The 18,700-nt window shown below is 41.0% G+C and overlaps 1 pseudogene; it reads right to left on the reverse strand.

Moving 5' to 3' along the window:
* LOC132523142 (acyl carrier protein, mitochondrial-like) overlaps positions 1-17,176 on the reverse strand; it is a 35,233-nt pseudogene extending 18,057 nt beyond the window's left edge.
* Between the last annotated feature and the right edge of the window lie 1,524 nt (positions 17,177-18,700).

An 18,700-nucleotide genomic window follows, 5' to 3' on the forward strand; every position in this document is an offset into this window, starting at 1 on the left:
TCGCAGACATCGATACACTTCCCTCTAAATATTCTAGCCTACATTCCTTTACTGAAGTTCAGTATTTGTTTCTTTTTCTGTGGGGTGAAATTCACATGCAGTGGGTGCGCAAATCTAAAGTGTACCATTTGATGAGGTTTGACAAATGCATATACCTGTGTGACCCAAACACCTATCAAGATATAAAACAGAAAGACACCAAAAAGATTTCTCATACCACTCCACAGTCAGTCCTCACTTCTATCACCGTAAATGCAACCATTCTTCCAAATTGTTTTCACCATAGTTTAATTTTGCCTCTTCTAAGTTTTCACATCAGTGAGATTATAAAGTTCTCTTCTGTGTGAAGCTTCTTTCACAATAAATTTTTGAGTTTCACCTGTGTCATTACATGTATCTGTAATTTGCTCTTTCTCTTTTTTGCTGTTTTTAAAAATTTGAGATATATATAATATACCAAAACTTACCCTTTTAAAGTGTACAAATCAGTGGTTTTTAGTGTGTTATGCAACCGTCACCACTCTCTAATTCCAGAACATTTTCATTGCCACCAAAAGAAATCCTGCACACATCAACCATTACACCCAGTCCCCCTTTCCACCCCAGACTCTGGCAACTTTTATTCTACTTTACGTCTCTACGGATTTGCCTATTCTAGACATTTCATATAGTATTCTATTGTATGCACTTATCACAGTTTATTTTTCCATTATCCTGTTGACATAAACCTAGGCTGTTTCCAGTTTTGAGCTGTTTTGAATAAAGCTTTTATGAATATTCATGTAAAAGGTGTTTTGTGGACATATGTTTTCATTTTCTTGGGACAGTGCCTATGATTAGGATTCCTGGGGGACAGTATTAGGTGTATGTTTAGTTCTATAAGAAACTGCAACAAATATTTCCAAAGTGGTCCTACCATTTTATATTTCCATGAACATTGTATGAGCATTCCAGTTGCTCTACACGCTCAGCCACCTGGTGTTGTCATTTTTTAAAAAAATTTGGGCTATTCTGGTGGGTCCAGCAATATTTAACAGGAATATAGTAGCAAGGATCCCTGTAGAATGAGGAGCTTGGACAAGAAGAATGTCTCCACAGAGGTCAGAGCTCCTGGGGATCCAATCCAGGTTACATGCATCCCTGTATTAGCTTTATATTGCTACCATAAAAAAATCTACCATGTACATAGTGAATTAAAACAGCACGTATTTATTATCTCGCTGTCCTCTAGGCCAGGAATCTGGGTAGACTCAACTGTTTCTCTGTCTCAGTTCTCACAAGGCTGAAATCAAGTTGCCAGCTGGCTTGGGCTCTTACCAGGAGGCTCCAAGGGAGAATTCATTTAGGTTGTCGGCAGAGTCCAGCTCCTTGAGGTTTTAGAGCTAAAGTTCATATTTCCTTCCTGGCTGTCAGCTGGAGGCCACCTTTAGTTCTTCAGGGCCTCTTTTTAGCCCTCCCACGTGGCCCCCTCCTTCACAGAAACTAGTCTCATACTTGCAATCTCTCTGACTTACCCTTCTGCTACAACTCTTCTGCTTCTAACTGGAGAAAGTTCTCTGCTTTGAAGAGCCCATGTCATTAAGGCCAACCTGGATAAATCAGGATAATCTTTCTACCTTAAAATCTGTAACCTTAATCACATCTACAAAGTCTCTTTTGCCATGTAAGGTAACATATTCACATGATCCAGGGATTAGGGCACGGACTTCTTTGGGGAGATGTTACTCTTCTGCCACAGCTCCTCTAGGTGACTAATGCCCAGACCTCTGGTAGATGAAGAGGTTGGAATTTGGGCTTTCACTTCCCACAATCTGTTCCTGTTTCCCCCTCCATCAACATTTTGTCAACTCTGATTAAGTGCTTCTGGCATTTTATGTGACCCAATCAAGAACAATTTAATATGGACTATTTCAATTTCACTTGGTAGTTATGAGAGTGCTACTTCGTAAGATTGTTATAAGAATTCAATGGGTTAATCAATGCAAGTAAATGCATATGGGATAGTGCCTGCCACAAAGTAACTGCTCTATAAGCAGGAACTGTCATCTCAACTCTGCTAAGGAAACTTCATATGGGCAAGTCAAGTTGCCATTCCTCCCCAAGTCTTCCTTTGCATCACCCCCCTTTTCCCTTTTCCCCTCTGCTCTCTGAGCTGAGACACAGACACAGATACATGCTGTATCAGTGAGGTCCCTTGCCCGTTGATGTTCACTTGGATTTGGCCACTGGGAAGAACAGATAAGAGATTGAAGGGAAGGAGATGACTGAGACTGGGATTTTATTCTTCTGCTCCTTGTCAAGTCACATATGAGCAGTGGCTAGCCCTTCATCTAAAGCCCACAGCCCCTTTAAGAGGTCATCTCCTACAACAGTAGTCTGCTCTCTCTAGACTCCAGTAACACTGTTCCCTCTACTTGTCCCATCAGGCCTAAGGGTGCTAGTAGCTCCCCACTATTGCTAGCCTTGTGGTGCTGCACCATCTCTTGCTGGTTTCTCTGACCCTGGTCATGCCTTCATAAATCATCTCTTCATTAACCACTCCTGCATTATCCCTCTTATGTGTGCCAAGCTGATCCTGCCTGGAAAAAATCGAGATGTATTGGATCATTTCTGTGGACCTTATCTATTTAGAATGTTGTAATTCCTTGGTTCTCAGAATGCAGGAACTCTTTACAATTTGAAATTTATTGAGTGGTTAGTTTTGGTAGAAATGTTGAAGAACACAAAGAAGTAAAGACGCATCAAGAGTCTTTGAGACTCTTGCTCTTTCAATAATTCTTTCAAAAATATTTAATTGTGAACATGCCAAGGAGAGATAAATGTCTTAGCCAGCTCTTAAGTCTTCTGATCACCTCCTTTAAAACAACCAATTTCCTTTTCCTCTGAAATATTATGTCAAAGAAAAAGAGACATATGATGAATATTTATATCCACCAGGTGCTTTAAACACATCTCTTCAACAATTCTTCCAGGAGCCCATAAGAGAAGGGATCACATCCTTTAATCAAATGAGGAAATTGAGGCTCATAGAGATAAAATAACTTATTTTTCCAAATTCATAATGCTAGTGAGAATTCAGATTCAGCTCTCTTTTCCTCAGTTCTGCAGCCTTTCCTTTAACTAGGTTGTCTTTAAGTCCTCAGCTGTTAGGAGGAGGATTCAGTGACCCTTGCCTTAAAATCATTGTTGATGTGCAAAATCAGCAAGGGACCATGCACACGGATGCAGTTAAGATGGTTTGAATAAATGAATGAATGATTGAAGCAATCAACGGATGAATGAGCAAACAAATTTTTGCAGGGGAGTTTCACTTTCGTAAAGAAGTCAGAAGCAGACACAGATTGATACAAAAGGTGGCCAAAGCCAGGGGCTAGGATATTGGCTGGAACTCCTGGGTGGGAGTGTCTCTAGGAAGAGGAGGTACTTGATGTAAGCCGGGTTCCACAAGCCTCCACTGCTGCCCTTTGAGCTCTTTCCTACTGCCAGGCACAGAATGGTCCCATGGAGGGGAATTACCCATATTTTAGCCTTCTTCAGGATTACGTCTGTTGTTAGGTGGATCGACGAGTATTATGCATGTTGTTATATGGCTATGGAGAGAATGCCTGGACAAAGCACTGTTCTCACCTAGAATGATAGCATAGAGGAACAAAATCTGACTTCACCCCAGGAACGCAAGGAGTTTCCCAAAGGAAACAGTTCTCCCTTTCTGGGTAATGGCCATATTAAGAACATGCATTGTGTTTTCCATAGCTTATTATATTTAAGCTTCATAAGCGCTGTATGAAGCACGTATTATTTTTTTAAAACATCTTTATTGTAGTATAATTGCTTTACAATGGTGTCTTAGTATCTGCTTTATAACAAAGTGAATCGGCTATACATATACATATATCTCCATATTTCCTCCCTCTTGCAACTCCCTCCCACCCTCCTGGCTCAACCCTCTAGGTGGTCACAAAGCACCAAGCTGATCTCCCTGTCTATTCAGCGGCTTCCCACTAGCTATCTATTTTACATTTGGTAGTGTATATATGTCCATGCCACACTGTCATTTCGTCTGAACTTACACTTCCCTCTCCCCATGTCCTCAAGTCCATTCTCTACATCTGCATCTTTAAATATATATGTTAGCATATATATATAAATATATATGTGTTAGCATACGGTATTTTTTTTCCCTTTCTGACTTATTTCACTCTGTATGACAGTCTCGAGGTCCATCCACCTCACTACAAATAACTCAATTTCGTTTCTTTTTATGGCTGAGTAATATTCCATTGTATATATGTGCCACATCTTCTTTGTCCATTCATCTGTCAATGTACATTTAGGTTGCTTCCCTGTCCTGACTATTGTAAATAGAGCTGGAATGAATATTGTGGTACATGACTTTTTTTTTTTTTTTTTTTTGCGGTACGCGGGCCTGTCACTGCTGTGGCCTCTCCCGCTGCGGAGCACAGCTCCGGACGCGCAGGCTCAGAGGCCATGGCTCACGGGCCCAGCCGCTCCGCAGCACGTGGGATCCTCCCAGACCGGGGCACGAACCCGCGTCCCCTGCATCAGCAGGTGGACGCTCAACCACTGCGCCACCAGGGAAGCCCACGTGACTCTTTTTGAATTGTGGTTTTCTCAGGGTTTATGCCCAGTAGTGGGATTGCTGGGTCATCTGGTAGTTCTATTTTTAGTTTTTTTAAGGAACCTCCATACTGTTCTCCAGAGTGGCTGTATCAAATTACATCCCGACCAACAGTGCAAGAGGGTTCCCTGTTCTCCACACCCTCTCCATCATTTATTTTTTGTAGATTTTTTGATGATGGCCATTCTGGCTGGCGTGAGGTGATACCTCATTGCAGTTTTGATTTTCATTTCTCTAATGATTAGTGATGTTGAGCATCCTTTCATGTGTTTATTGGCCATCTGTATATCTTCTTTGAAGAGATGTCTATTTGTCTTCTGCCTATTTTTGGATTGAGTTGTTTGTTTTCTTGATATTGAGCTGCACTAGCTGCTAGTAAATTTTGGAGTTGAATCCTTTGTCAGATGCTTCATTTGCAAATATTTTCGCCCATTCTAAGGGTTGTCTTTTCCTCTTGTTTATGGTTTCATTTGCTGTGCAAAAGCTTTTAAGTTTCATTAGGCCCCATTTGTTTATTTTTGTTTTTATTTCCATTACTCTAGGAGGTGGGTCAAAAAGAATCTTGCTGTGATTTATGCCACAGAGTGTTCTGCCTATGTTTTCCTCTAAGAGTTTAATAGTGTCTGCCCTTACATTTAGGTCTTTAATCCAATTTGAGTTTATTTTTGTGTATAGTATTAGGGAGTGTTCTAATTTCATTCTTCTACATGTAGCTGTCCAGTTTTCCCAACACCACTTATTGACGAGGCTGTCTTTTCTCCATTGCTTATTCTTGCCTCCTTTATCAAAGATAAGACGACCATATCTGCATGGGTTTATCTCTGGGCTTTCTATCCTGTTCCATTGATCTATATTTCTTTTTCTGGTGCCAGTACCATACTGTCATGATAACTGTAGCTTTGTAGTATAGTCTGAGGTCAGGAAGCCTGATTCCTCCAGCTCCGTTTTTTGTTCTCAAGATTGCTTTGGCTATTTGCGGTCTTTTGTGTTTCCATACAAATTGTGAAATTTTTTGTTCTAGTTCTGTGAACAGTGCCATTGGTAGTTTGATAGGCATTGCACTGAGTCTGTAGATTGCTTTGGGTAGTATAGTCATTTTCACAATGTTGATTCTTCCAATCCGAGAACATTGGATATCTCTCCATCCGTTTGTATCATCTTTAATTTCTTTCATCAGTGTCTTAGAGTTTTCTGCATACATGTCTTTTGTCTCCTTAGGTAGGTTTATTCCTAGGTATTTTATTCTTTTTGTTGCAGTGGTAAGTGGAAGTGTTTCCTTAATTTCTCTTTCAGAGTTTTCATCATTAGTGTATAGGAATGCAAGAGATTTCTGTGCATTAATTTTGTATCCTGCTACTTTACCAAATTCATTGATTAGTTCTAGTAGTTTTCTGGTAGCATCTTTAGGATTCTCTGTGTATAGAATCATGTCATCTGCATACAGTTATAGCTTTACTTCTTCTTTTCCAATTTGGATTCCTTTTATTTCTTTTTTTTCTCTGATTGCTGTGGCCAAAAGTTCCAAAACTATGTTGAATAATAATGGTAAGAGTGGACAACCTTGTCTTGTTCCTGATCTTAGAGAAAATGGTTTCAGTTTTTCACCATTGAGAATGATGTTGGCTGTGGGTTTGTCATATATGCCCTTTATTATGTTGAAGTAAGTTCCCTCTATGCCTACTTTCTGCAGGATTTTTATCATAAATGGGTGTTGAATTTTTTCGAAAGCTTTTTCTGCATCTTTTGAGTTGATCATATAGTTTTTCTCCTTCAATTTGTTAATATGGTTCATCACATTGATTGATTTGCATATATTGAGGAATCCTTGCATTCCTGGGATAAACCCCACTTGATCATGGTGTATGATCCTTTTAATGTGCTGTTGGATTCTGTTTGTTAGTATTTTGTTGAGGACTTTTACATCTATGTTCATCAGTGATATCGGCCTGTAGTTTTCTTTCTTTGTTACATCTTTGTCTGGTTCGGGTATCAGGGTGATGGTGGTCTTATAGAATGAGTTTGGGAGTGTTCCTCCCTCTTCTATATTTTGGAGGAGTTTGAGAAGGATAGGTTTTAGGTCTTCTCTAAATGTTTGATAGAATTCGCCTGTGAAGCCATCTGGTCCTGGGCTTTTGTTTGTTGGAAGATTTTTAATCACAGTCTCAATTTCAGTGCTTGGGATCGGTCTGTTTATATTTTCTATTTCCTCCTGGTTCAGTCTCGGAATGTTGTGCTTTTCTAAGAATTTGTCCATTTCTTCCAGGTTGTCCATTTTATTGGCATAGAGTTGCTTGTAGTAATCTCTCATGATCTTTTGTATTTCTGCAGTGTCAGTTGTTCTTTCTCCTTTTTCATTTCTAATTCTATTGATTTGAGTCTTCTCCCTTTTTTTCTTAATGAGTCTGGCTAATGGTTTATGAATTTTGTTTATTTCCTCAAAGAACCAGCTTTTAGTTGTATTGATCTTTGCTATTGTTTCCTTCATTTCTTTTTCATTTACTTCTGATCTGATCTTTTTGATTTCTTTCCTTCTGCTAACTTTGGGGTTTCTTTGTTCTTCTTTCTCTAGTTGCCTTAGGTGCAAGGTTAGGTTGTTTATTTGAGTTGTTTCTTGTTTCATGAGGTAGGATTGTATTGCTATAATTTTCCATCTTAGAACTGCTTTAGCTGCATTCCATAGGATTTGGGTTGTCATGTTTTCATTGTCATTTGTTTCTAGGTGTTTTTTTATTTCCTCTTTGATTTCTTCAGTGATCTCCTGGTTATTAAAGTAGTGTATTTTTTAGCCTCCATGTGTTTGTATTTTTTACAGATTTTTTCCTGTAATTGATATCTAGTCTCATAGCATTATGATCGGAGAAGATACTTGATATGCTTTCAATTTTCTTAAATTTACCAAGGCTTGATTTGTGACCCAAGATATGATCTATCCTGGAGAATTTTCCATGAGTAGTTGGGAAGAAAGTGTATGCTGTTGTTTTTGGATGGTATGTCCTATAAATATCAAGTCCATCTTGTTTAATGTGTCATTTAATGCTTGTGTTTCCTTATTTATTTTCATTTTGGATGATCTGTCCACTGGTGAAAGTAGGGTGTTAAAATCCCCTACTATGGGGCTTCCCTGGTGGCGCAGTGGTTGAGAGTCCGCCTGCCGATGCTGGGTTCGTGCCCCGGTCCGGGAGGATCCCACATGCCGCAGAGCGGCTGGGCCCGTGAGCCATGGCCGCTGAGCCTGCGCGTCCGGAGCCTGTGCTCCGCAGCGGGAAAGGCCACAACGGTGAGAGGCCCGCGTACCACCAAAAAAAAAAAAAAAAAAAATCCCCTACTATGATTGTGTTACTGTCAATTTCCCCTTTTATGGCTGTTAGCATTTGTCTTATGTATTGAGGTGCTCCTATGTAGGGTGCATAAATATTCACGATTGTTATATCTTCTTCTTGAATTGATCCCTTGATCATTACGTAGTGTCCTTCTTTGTATCTTGTAATAGTCTTTATTTTAAAGTCTATTTTGTCTGATATGAGAATTGCTACTCCAGCTTCCTTTTGATTTCCATTTCCATGGAATACCTTTTTCCATCCCCTCACTTTCAGTCTGTATGTGTCCCTAGGTCGGAAATGGGTCTCTTGCAGACAGCATATATATGGGTCTTGTTTTTGTATCCATTCAGCCAGCCTATGTCTTTTGGTTAGAGCATTTAATCCATTTACATTTAAGGTAATTATCGATATATATTTTCCTATTACCATTTTCTTAATTGTTTTGGGTTTTTTATTGTAGGCCTTTTCCTTCTCTTGTGTTTCCTGCCTAGAGAAGTTCCTTTAGCATTTGTTATAAAGCTGGTTTGGTGGTGCTGAATTCTCTTAGCTTTTGCTTGTCTGTAAGGTTTTAATTTCTCTGTCTAATCTGAATGAGATCCTTGCTGGGTAGAGTAATCTTCATTGTAGGTTTTTCCCTTTCATAACTTGAAACATGTGTTGCCACTCCCTTCTAGCTTGCAGAGTTTTTGCTGAAAGATTAGCTGTTAAGCTTATGGGGATTCCCTTCTATGTTATTTGTTGTTTTTCCCTTGCTAATTTTAATATTTTTTCTTTGTATTTACTTTTTGACAGTTTGATTAATATGCGCCTTGGTGTGTTTCTCCTTGGATTTATCCTGTATGGGACTCTCTGGGCTTCCTGGACTTGATTAACTATTTCCTTTCCCATATTAGGGAAGTTTTCAACTATAATCTCTTCAAATATTTTCTCAGTCCCTTTCTTTTTCTCTTCTTCTTCTGGAACCCCTATAATTCGAATGTTGGTGTGTTTAATGTTGCCCCACAGGTCTCTGAGACTGTCCTCAATTCTTTTCATTCTTTTTTCTTTATTCTGCTCTGCAGTAGTTATTTCCACTATTTTATTTTCCAGGTCACTTATCCATTCTTCTGCCTCAGTTATTCTGCTATTGATTCCTTCTAGAGAATTTTTAATTTCATATATTGTGTTGTTCATCATTGCTTGTTTGCTCTTTAATTCTTCTAGGTCATGTTTGAACATTTCTTGTATTTTCTCCGTTCTATTTCCAAGATTTTGGATCATCTTTACTATCATTACTCTGAATTCTTTTTCAGGTAGACTGACTATTTCCTCTTCATTTGTTAGGTCTGGTGGGTTTTTAACTTGCTCTTTCGCCTGCTGTGTGTTTCTCTGTCTTCTCATTTTGCTTAACTTACAGTGCTTGTGGTCTCCTTTTCGCAGGCTGCAGGTTCGTAGTTTCTGGTTTTTTTGGTGTCTGCCCCCAGTGGCTAAGGTTGGTTTCAGTGGGTTGTGGAGGCTTCCTGGTAGAGAGGACTAGTATCTGTGTTCTGGTGGATGAGGCTGGATCTTGTCTTTCTAGTGGGCAGGACCACGTCTGGTGGTGTGTTTTGGGGTGTCTGTGACCTTATTATGATTTTAGGCAGCCTTTCTGCTAATGAGTGGGGTTGTGTTCCTGTCTTGCTAGTTGTCTGGCATAGGGTGTCCAGCACTGTAGCTTGCTGGTTGTTGAGTGGAGCTGGGTCTTAGCGTTGAGATGGAGATCTCTGGGAGAACTTTCACTGTTTGTTATTACGTGGAGCCAGGAAGTCTCTGGTGGACCAATGTCCTGAACTCAGCTCTCCCACCTGAGAGGCACATGCATGACACCAAACTGGAGTACCAATACCATGTCAGCCACACGGCTCAGAAGAAAAGGGTGAAATGAAGAAAGAAAGAAAGAAAGAGGGGGGAGGGAGGGAGGGAGGGAGGGAGGAAGGAAGGAAAGAAGAAAGGAGGAAAGAAAGGAAGGAAGGAAATAAAAAGAAATGAAGTTATTAAAATAACAAAAAATTATTAAAAGTAAAAAAATTAAAAAGCTATTGAAAAAAAAAGAAAGAAAGAAGAGAGTAACCAAACCAAAAAACAAAAACACCAATGATAACAAGCGCTCAAGACTATATTAAAAAAAATCAAAAACGGACAGACAGAATCCTAGGACAAGTGGTAAAAGCAAAGCTATAAAGACAAAATCACACAAAGAAGCATACACATACACACTCACAAAAAGAGAAAAAGGAAAAAAACATACATATCTTTGGGGAAGTCTGAGGTCTTCTGCCAGCATTCAGTAGGTATTCTTTAGGAGTTGTTCCACTTGTAGATGTATTTCTGATGTATTTGTTGGGAGGAAGGTGATGTCCACATCTTACTCCTCTGCCATCTTGAAGGTCCTCTGAAGCAGGTATTACTAAACCCACTTACAGATTGAAAACCTGAGACTCAATGTTCACATGATTCAGGGTCACAGAATGGATAAGTAGCTGAGATCGTACTGAAAAGCAGACCTGTCTGACTTCAAATGGCTTTTCTCTTTACCCTCAAAATACCACAACAGTACTGGTTATTTGGATCTGCTTAGTGTTCTAGTACAAGCGTATGTTCTGCCAGTCCCTTTGGCAATTCTTATAGAACTTAATTCCTTTTCCAGACAAATAACACTTTGATGACTGGTTCATCTAAAATGTGATTCCTCACTGTCTTCTGTCTCATTATTTTAGTTCCAATTTATATTTTATTTCTCTGAATTCCAGAAGTGCATCTAACTAGCATAGTGTATTAGCCAGAGCTCTGCATTTTAAGTTAGAATATAGGGGCCATAGTCCCAACCTGCAATTTACCTGTGTAACCTTGAGTGAATAATTTCAATGATCTGAGTATCAGTTCAATCACCCACCAGGTGGGGGTAATTTTCCCTGTCCAACTTAGTTCAAGGGACTTTGGGGAATCAGATTAGATAATGGATGTGAAAGTAGTTTGTAAACTATAAAATACAATGAAGATGGTGTAGGTTTTGTGTGTGTGTGTGTGTGTGTGTGTGTGTTTTCTCTCTCCATCTCCCATCTGTCCTATAAATTAGGTAGGACAAATACGCTTACCTTCTTTGCATATTTCTTCCTTCCTTCTTTCCTTCCCTTGCATTTTCCTCCCTCTCTACCTCCTTCCTTCCTTCTCTCTATTTTTTCAATGAACCTATTTTTATGTCTTACCATGAACTTGGCACTGTGACACAGCACACAAGGCCAGTTAAGGCATAACTCCGTCATAAAGCAGCCTCAAACTGGGCACAAGGAGTAGACAGATATGTGACGGAACCAAGGCAGGAAAAGTGGAATAACTGAAGAGACCAGCCAAAACCCTCAGTTTCAAATTCCAAGATAGTGTTCTCTCTGTCTGTTTATATGATTCTTCTGGGGAAAGTACCACTTCTAAGCCAGTGTTTCCAAGAGCAGAATCTGGTTTAAAGGAAAAAGAGACCACTGAGAGTCCACTGAACATGTATACATGCAGAACATCATGCTATCTTTTCATGTTCCCCCAAGTACCTTTATTCCATACATTGGAACAAAAGGTCTAGAAACATGCTTCGTCCTAGATCATAGAACTAGAAAATGGCATAGCTCTGTTCCCGCTCCAGGCCAGTTGAACTTCAAATGTGTCAAGGCAGAGGCGTCTTTAAGCAATATAGAAGTTAAGTGAAAGCAACAGTCTAGATTTTATAAGCTAGTAGAGTCTATCCTTCATAGTGTTAGGGCCTCTAGCCTTTTATATTTGCTCCATTAACACAGCCTGTGATAACTGTTAATATGGCCATTTTAGCCAATGTTTCCCTTCTTTGGAGCTATTCCATTTGGTGCCTGTCTGGGGATGCAATTACATGGACCTGTCCATGAAACTGTCTAAAGCCTCCTCTTCAATTTGAACAGAAACTCACTCCAGTTCAAAGGATCAGCCTATGGAAAATTCCTGACACTGTATGTTCTCGTAATTTTTGAAACACTGTAAATATTTGAGTCAGTAGATCTTAATCCATAAACACAGCTGTACTTAAAAAACCCTGATGGGGAGTTATTATAATTTAAACAGTTGGGTAACAAAACAAATCAATGTTAATCATTTTCGTTTTCTAAGGACAATGGACTCAGAATTCTCATAAAAATGACATGATGAGCTTTGCAGTTGCATCCACAAATAAACTTACAAATGCTAAGATAAACCATTCTCAACTTTTTAAGAACATTATAAAAAGAAAGTGGGGTAAGGGAGGGCCAGGAAAAAGAAGAAAAACAAAACAATTTTGAGCAAGCCCGAGACTCTCATAGCCATATTTTACATGAGGCCTCTAAGATAAACAGTAAGGGAGAAAACCCTCTCTGGGCTTGTCGTTTCTCAGTCGAAATTACGTTATGAATTACCATTGTTCAGGGATTATTCTTGTTCTATGAGAGCTACCTTTGGCTCTCTTCACAGACTTCCTCTTTGCTGCAATTTACAGAAAGCACTCAGAATAACCAATTCAGTCCCAGGAGGTATATTGGGTTGACATGTGTCAAGCATCATGGTAGGCACTGGGGCTGATGTTAGGAATCAGATATAGCCCCTCCCCTCAAGGGGATCATATTATCAAGTCAGAGACAAAAAATTGTCACAAATGAATTTTTTAATAAATTAATAAACCCATGTTTTGCATGAGAAAGGAAAAAAAATGGAGTACAAAGACTTTGGAAGACATTTCCAGCTGGAAATGGGTGCTGTTTGGGAATGAGGCTGGATAACCATTGAGCTCTTCATGGAAGAAGAAACATTTGAGCTGAACATGTGAATAAGCATAGTTTGGAGATGAGGGCAGGGAGGAACACAGCCAGAGGGAGCTTTTGTTCAAAAGAGCAGTACCAGCAGACAAAGACAATAGTTTGGCTCAAGTTTAGGGAAGGTAAAGGAGACAAGCACCTGGTAATGTTGACAAGGGCAAAGCATTAACAGTTTTGAAGGGCCTGGGATTTCAGGCTTGGGAGTTGAGTTTGTAACCTCTTCTATAATTGAATGGGAAGCATAACCTAATGTTGGTAAAAGCTTGACCAGCACTGGGATATAAAAAGATTCATCTGGGAAAGTATAGCAATAGATTGAGATAGAAAGAACCAGAAGTGGAGAGACCTAGGGAAAGGTTCTGAGACCTTGGATCATGACAATAGCAAATAGATGGAGAGGAGAACAACTGATGGGTGAGGTATTTGTAGGGTAAAATCGGAATGATTTGCTGAGAGACTGTATAAGGGGAAAGCCAGGTTTTATAGACCAAATAGAGACAGAAGGTTTCAACTGGAAGAGAATGTTAGGATTAGAACATTTAGTATTTGAATTCATGCCAAAGCACTATTGGGGTTCCAAGTTCTTCTTTTTCTACATATAAGTAATAAGACATCTTTCTCTGGGGTTTTAATGAATGTCCTTTCTCTTCCTTCTACTCTCCTCATTTCCTACGGGACTGGGTAGCACAGATGTCATGAAAGGATTCACAGTGGACGGACAGTCTAGTGTATTCTCTCACTTGCTTTGTTTCCTGTGACCACCTTAGCTGATCTGAGAACATATGGATAAGGTCTTCCTGTCCTTACGTTACAGAAGACAAAACAGAGGTGCACAATAAACACCCGAGTGACTAGACTTGGGCCACGAATTTAGAGGCACAGTGAGGATTAAGCATTGATATGAGTGGTGGAGATGGAAGGGGATTGGAGATGAGCAGTTGGACATAAAAGGGACCAGAGGGGAAGAGGCCTAGACCAGTAAGACAGTTTGGGTTCTTGTTCCAGTATTATCACCAAGTAGCTAAGTGACAGTTGAGTTGCTCCAGCTTTCTGAATCTCAGCTTTCTGACATCAATACGCTTTGTAAAAGAGACCAAGGAATATATATATGTAATTACTAGCAATATTGTTTAATTCTGACATTCTGCCTGGGATCTTCTGGTGTGTATACCTTACCTAACAATTTAGAATAATTTTTCCCTTAGATGATAGTATCAATGATTATCTGAATTTAAAAGCATGGAAGGGAGGCAAAGGTTAAGAACTTTTACTCAATACCCTAGGACTAGGCACTTTTCCATGTACTGCTCATGCAGTTATCATAATGCCCCATTAAACAAATGAGAAAACTGAGGCCCGGGTATGTGAAGTTCCCATTTCACATAATACCTCTCTTACAGTAGAGGAGTCTGAGGGGTGAACAGAGAGCAACACTTCAGTGGATTCTTCTCGGTCAGTTGCCTCCTCACACAGCACATTGAATTTTGCATTTATTAAGAGACTACTATAGGCAAAGCTCTATTCAGCAGTGGACCCGTAAACACATGCACAGCTCTAGACTAGAGTCTAGCATCCTTCACCTCACTTACAAGGCCTTGCACAATCTAGACACTGCTTAGCTGTCCTGCCTCAACTCTCACCACTCCCCCCAACACCCTGATATTCCCTACAACTTCAGCTGAAGTTTCTCCAATGTTCTCTTGCATTTGTGGGGTTTGCTCATTGATTTTTTGCTCTTCCTGGAACAAATTTTGCTCTTTTCAGCTGGCTGAAATCTATTCATCCTTCATCTCTCAGTCAAAATATGACTACACAGAAAAAGCCATCCTAACTCTCCTACCCAAATTAGGTCCGCAAGTAAAATTTTCTTTGTGCTTCTCTTTCACAATGCTTGGGACACTCGAATTTTTGTAATTGTGTATTATTTTTTGAATTCCTCTTTTGACTATAATCTCATTAAAGGCAGCAAACCACCCTTCACCTCCCTCCTCCTCCTCCTCCCCCTCCTCCTCCCCTCCTCCTCCCCCTCCTCCTCCTCCTCCCCCCCTTCACCTCCCTCCTCCTCCTCCTCCTCCTCCTCCTCCCCCTCCTCCTCCCCCTCCTCCTCCTCCTCCTCCCCCTTCACCTCCCTCCTCCTCCTCCTCCCCCTCCTCCTCCCCCTCCTCCTCCCCCTCCTCCTCCTCCTCCTCCCCCTTCACCTCCCTCCTCCTCCCCCTCCCCTCCCCTCCCCTCCCCCCTCCCCTCCCCCTCCTCCCCCTCCTCCTCCCCTCCTCCTCCCCTCCTCCTCCTCCTCCTCCTCCTCCTCCTCCTCCCCCCTCCTCCCCCTCCCCCTCCTCCCCCTCCTCCTCCTCCTCCCCCCCTCCTCCTCCTCCCCCTCCTCCTCCCCTCCTCCTCCCCCTCCTCCTCCTCCTCCCCCTCCTCCTCCTCCCCCTCCTCCTCCCCTCCTCCTCCCCCTCCTCCTCCTCCTCCCCTCCCCCTCCCCTCCCCTCCCCTCCCCCCTCCCCTCCCCCTCCTCCCCCTCCTCCTCCCCCTCCTCCTCCCCCTCCTCCTCCTCCCCTCCCCTCCCCTCCCCTCCCCCCTCCCCTCCCCCTCCTCCCCCTCCTCCTCCCCTCCTCCTCCCCCTCCTCCTCCTCCCCCTCCTCCCCCTCCTCCTCCTCCTCTCTCCCTCCCTCTCTGTATGTGTATATATACATATATATATGTGTGCATAGTAGAGTCACAAAAATATTTATTGACTCTATGAATGACAAATTCAGTGTGTAGTACAGAATGTGGCCAAGGCCAAAATACTGAGGCAGGGTTTTGCTGGGTTCTGGCACGATGAGGAACCAGTAAACTTTCCCGGAAAATATGTTGAATTTGGATGGAGAAACACGGGCCAGAAAGCAGTAAGCACAGCTGATCCAACTATTAATAACTGCAACATTCAATAAGATTAAAAATCAATCTGAGGCCTTGTGTGTAGATTCTTGTTTCCTTCATTCCATGTACATTCTAGAACTAAGTTCTAGCCTTCTGTTTGGTGCTCTTTCTACTACCTCCTACATCCATGAATACTCTAATCGGAATATAGAAATGAGGGATCACTACAGTGTAGACCAGGTGTCCACAGAGAATCTAGAGTTGGCAATTAAGTCATGACTTTGCCTCAGCTGGGATTTCAGTGTCCAGAGGAATGAGCACATTAGAAAGGCTGAGTGCAGACGGTGCCTTGCATAGCCCAGAATTTACAAAAGGAGGAGGAGGAGGATGTTGACAGCATTTCCTAACCTGCCCAGCAGAATATCTCTGAGACCTAGCCAGAGGCTCTGTGTCCAAGCCAATTCCTGGAGGCCCAAGTTCTAAACTCTTTTCAACTTGTGGCAGCTTTGCTCCTTCCTCCTGTAGACCTGGCTGTGCCTCACCTGAGGAAGCAAACCATTCAGAAACTACAAATCATTTCATCCCTCAAATATGCAACTAATCCATGTCACTCAAGGCCAAGCCTTTTCCTACCACTGAGATTAAAGAGGGCCCTCCAAATCCATCCCTGCCCTCTGGCACTGACATCCTTTATTCCTCTGCTTCATTGCCTCTCCATCTGTGTAAGTCACCTTGGAAGACATCACCTCTTCTCCCTCGTCGTGGACTCAGGATTCTCTTTTGGCTGCCAAGCTGTGATCTGGGGCACTAAGTGATGCCACCATGTTCATTCTGAGATAGCACATTAGATTCATGCAGTGTTAATGGGGTGAATTCAAGTGAATAAAAAATTATTTATTGTCAAGTTTAGTTTTGGGATTTGGGGAAGAAGAAAAATTACTCTTATACCTTTTAAGTCTTTTTCTGGGGTTCTATACTCATTTTCTTTTGGTCTGTTATTTGGTCCAATACATGCATGTCTGAGATGCTTTAAAAAATTATACAATGGGAAAAATCCAAAGATAATATCAGATAATAACAGAAGGGAAAGTGGGTCTGTATAGCACAGTGAACATAGTCCTGGTTTAAGAGTCAAAGCAAGATATGGGCCATTCCCTACCTCTCGTCCTCAGTTTTTTCCCACCTGTAAAATAAGAAAGTTAAATACGAGACAATATGAGAGTTGAATTAGCAGACATCTAAATTTACTCAGTACTTATATTCAATATTTCTATTTTTTCCAGCATTTACCAGTTGAGTAATCCTAAACAATTGCTTAGTTTCTTCATGTCTCAGCACAAAGGTATATATAAAGAGTGATAAATGAATTAACATATGTGAGATGCTTAGGACCCTTTTGACACTCAGTAAAAGTTAGTTCTTGGTGGTTTAGTAGTGTGGTGGTTACCAGTACTGATGGTGATGGTGGTGGTGAGGTGATGGTTGTCTAGTCCCGGTGTTGGTTTGATGGTACTGGTGGTAGCAGTCATAATGGTAGTGCAAAGTTATTGGTGGTGTTGATGGTGATTGTGGTAGTGTTAAACTTTGTGTGGTAGTAGTGGCTAGGCAGTGGTGGTAATGATGAGGTAATAATGAGAGTGGTGATGGTGTTATCCTCTAAAAGGAGAGAAAAACTCAACAAAGATGGATTTAACCTCCATCAAAGTTCACAATTCTGTTGGCTCTGCCACAAGATTGCAACTCAAATAGAATAATTAAGGCTATTCCATAAGACCTCCTTCTCTCTATTCCAGAAAAAAAAATGTAAAGTAGGTCTTCAAAGAGTTGTGAAAATAATTGAGGATCCTTTGAATCAATGGGTAGCTACTGAAGGTTCCACAGATTTCAACCAGCTCTGAGTTGGGGTGCTAACGTATCTTCCAGATTAAGGACATTCTAAGCAAAAGCGACAGCATGTGCAAAAACAGAAAAGATGAAATGCTGTAGCACATTATAGGAAAGGTGAGGAACTCAGGGGATGGGAGCACAAAACAGATGGAGAAGCAGTAGATGGAATTGAAGAAGTTGATTGTGGCCAAATCATGGATGGTCTTACAAACAGGCTAAAAAACACCAGTTCTCTGTTTGAGAGCAAGCAGGAGCCTTTGTAGGGGGGTAATCTGATCTTCACATTTTCAGAACATTATTTAAGCTGCAGTGTGGAAAACGGGTTCATTGGTGGGGGGGTGGGGACTGGAAAGACAAAGACCAAAATGTCATCATGGTTAAAATGAGAAGTAGTGCATTCCAAACTGGGAAGAGACCCTGAGGGGAGATTTGAGAGACATTTTGGAGCTGAAACTAACAGACTTTGGAAACAGGGATGAAGTTGGAAGAGGGTGTAGGAAATAAGAGAAAAAGAGAACCAAAGAAATCGTAGCTATTTCTATTTTAGGCATCTGCTGCAATTAAAGAAAAGAAAGTTGAGGAACACTGTGATGCAAGAGATCTGGCAGCAAACCTACAGGAGCTCCAAGTGGCCAAAGCTGAACAACTTGAGCAACAAAATAGAAAACGATAGTATTGGATTATAATCCATAGGCGAAAATACATATCGATGAGTTTACGAGGATATAAAGATATTTGATTAGATAGATAGACAGGAGTGAATGGACAGCCCTCCCTTACAACAGAATTCACATTAAACAAAATAGAAAACGATAGTATTGGATTATAATCCATAGGCGAAAATACATATCCATGAGTTTACGAGGATATAAAGATATTTGATTAGATAGATAGACAGGAGTGAATGGACAGCCCTCCCTTACAACAGAATTCACATTAATGTAAGTAGAAGGAAAGGGAGATTGAAAGTCAGTGGTGAGCAAGCAGCATAGCACTTGTTGCACACAAGTTTTACTAATGGATGCTAACCAGCGAGTGAAAGTTTGAGGAGAAAGAGGAGATATATAGTCTCAAAGTACGTCCTCTGAGATATTTGCTTACTGCAGGGGCGGGGATGGGAAGGATAACAACTTTATAGTGAAGCAACCCAGCAGAAGCCACCTTTT

Source organism: Lagenorhynchus albirostris, chromosome 7 (genome assembly GCF_949774975.1).
Source record: "Lagenorhynchus albirostris chromosome 7, mLagAlb1.1, whole genome shotgun sequence".
NCBI classification, from domain to species: domain Eukaryota; kingdom Metazoa; phylum Chordata; class Mammalia; order Artiodactyla; family Delphinidae; genus Lagenorhynchus; species Lagenorhynchus albirostris.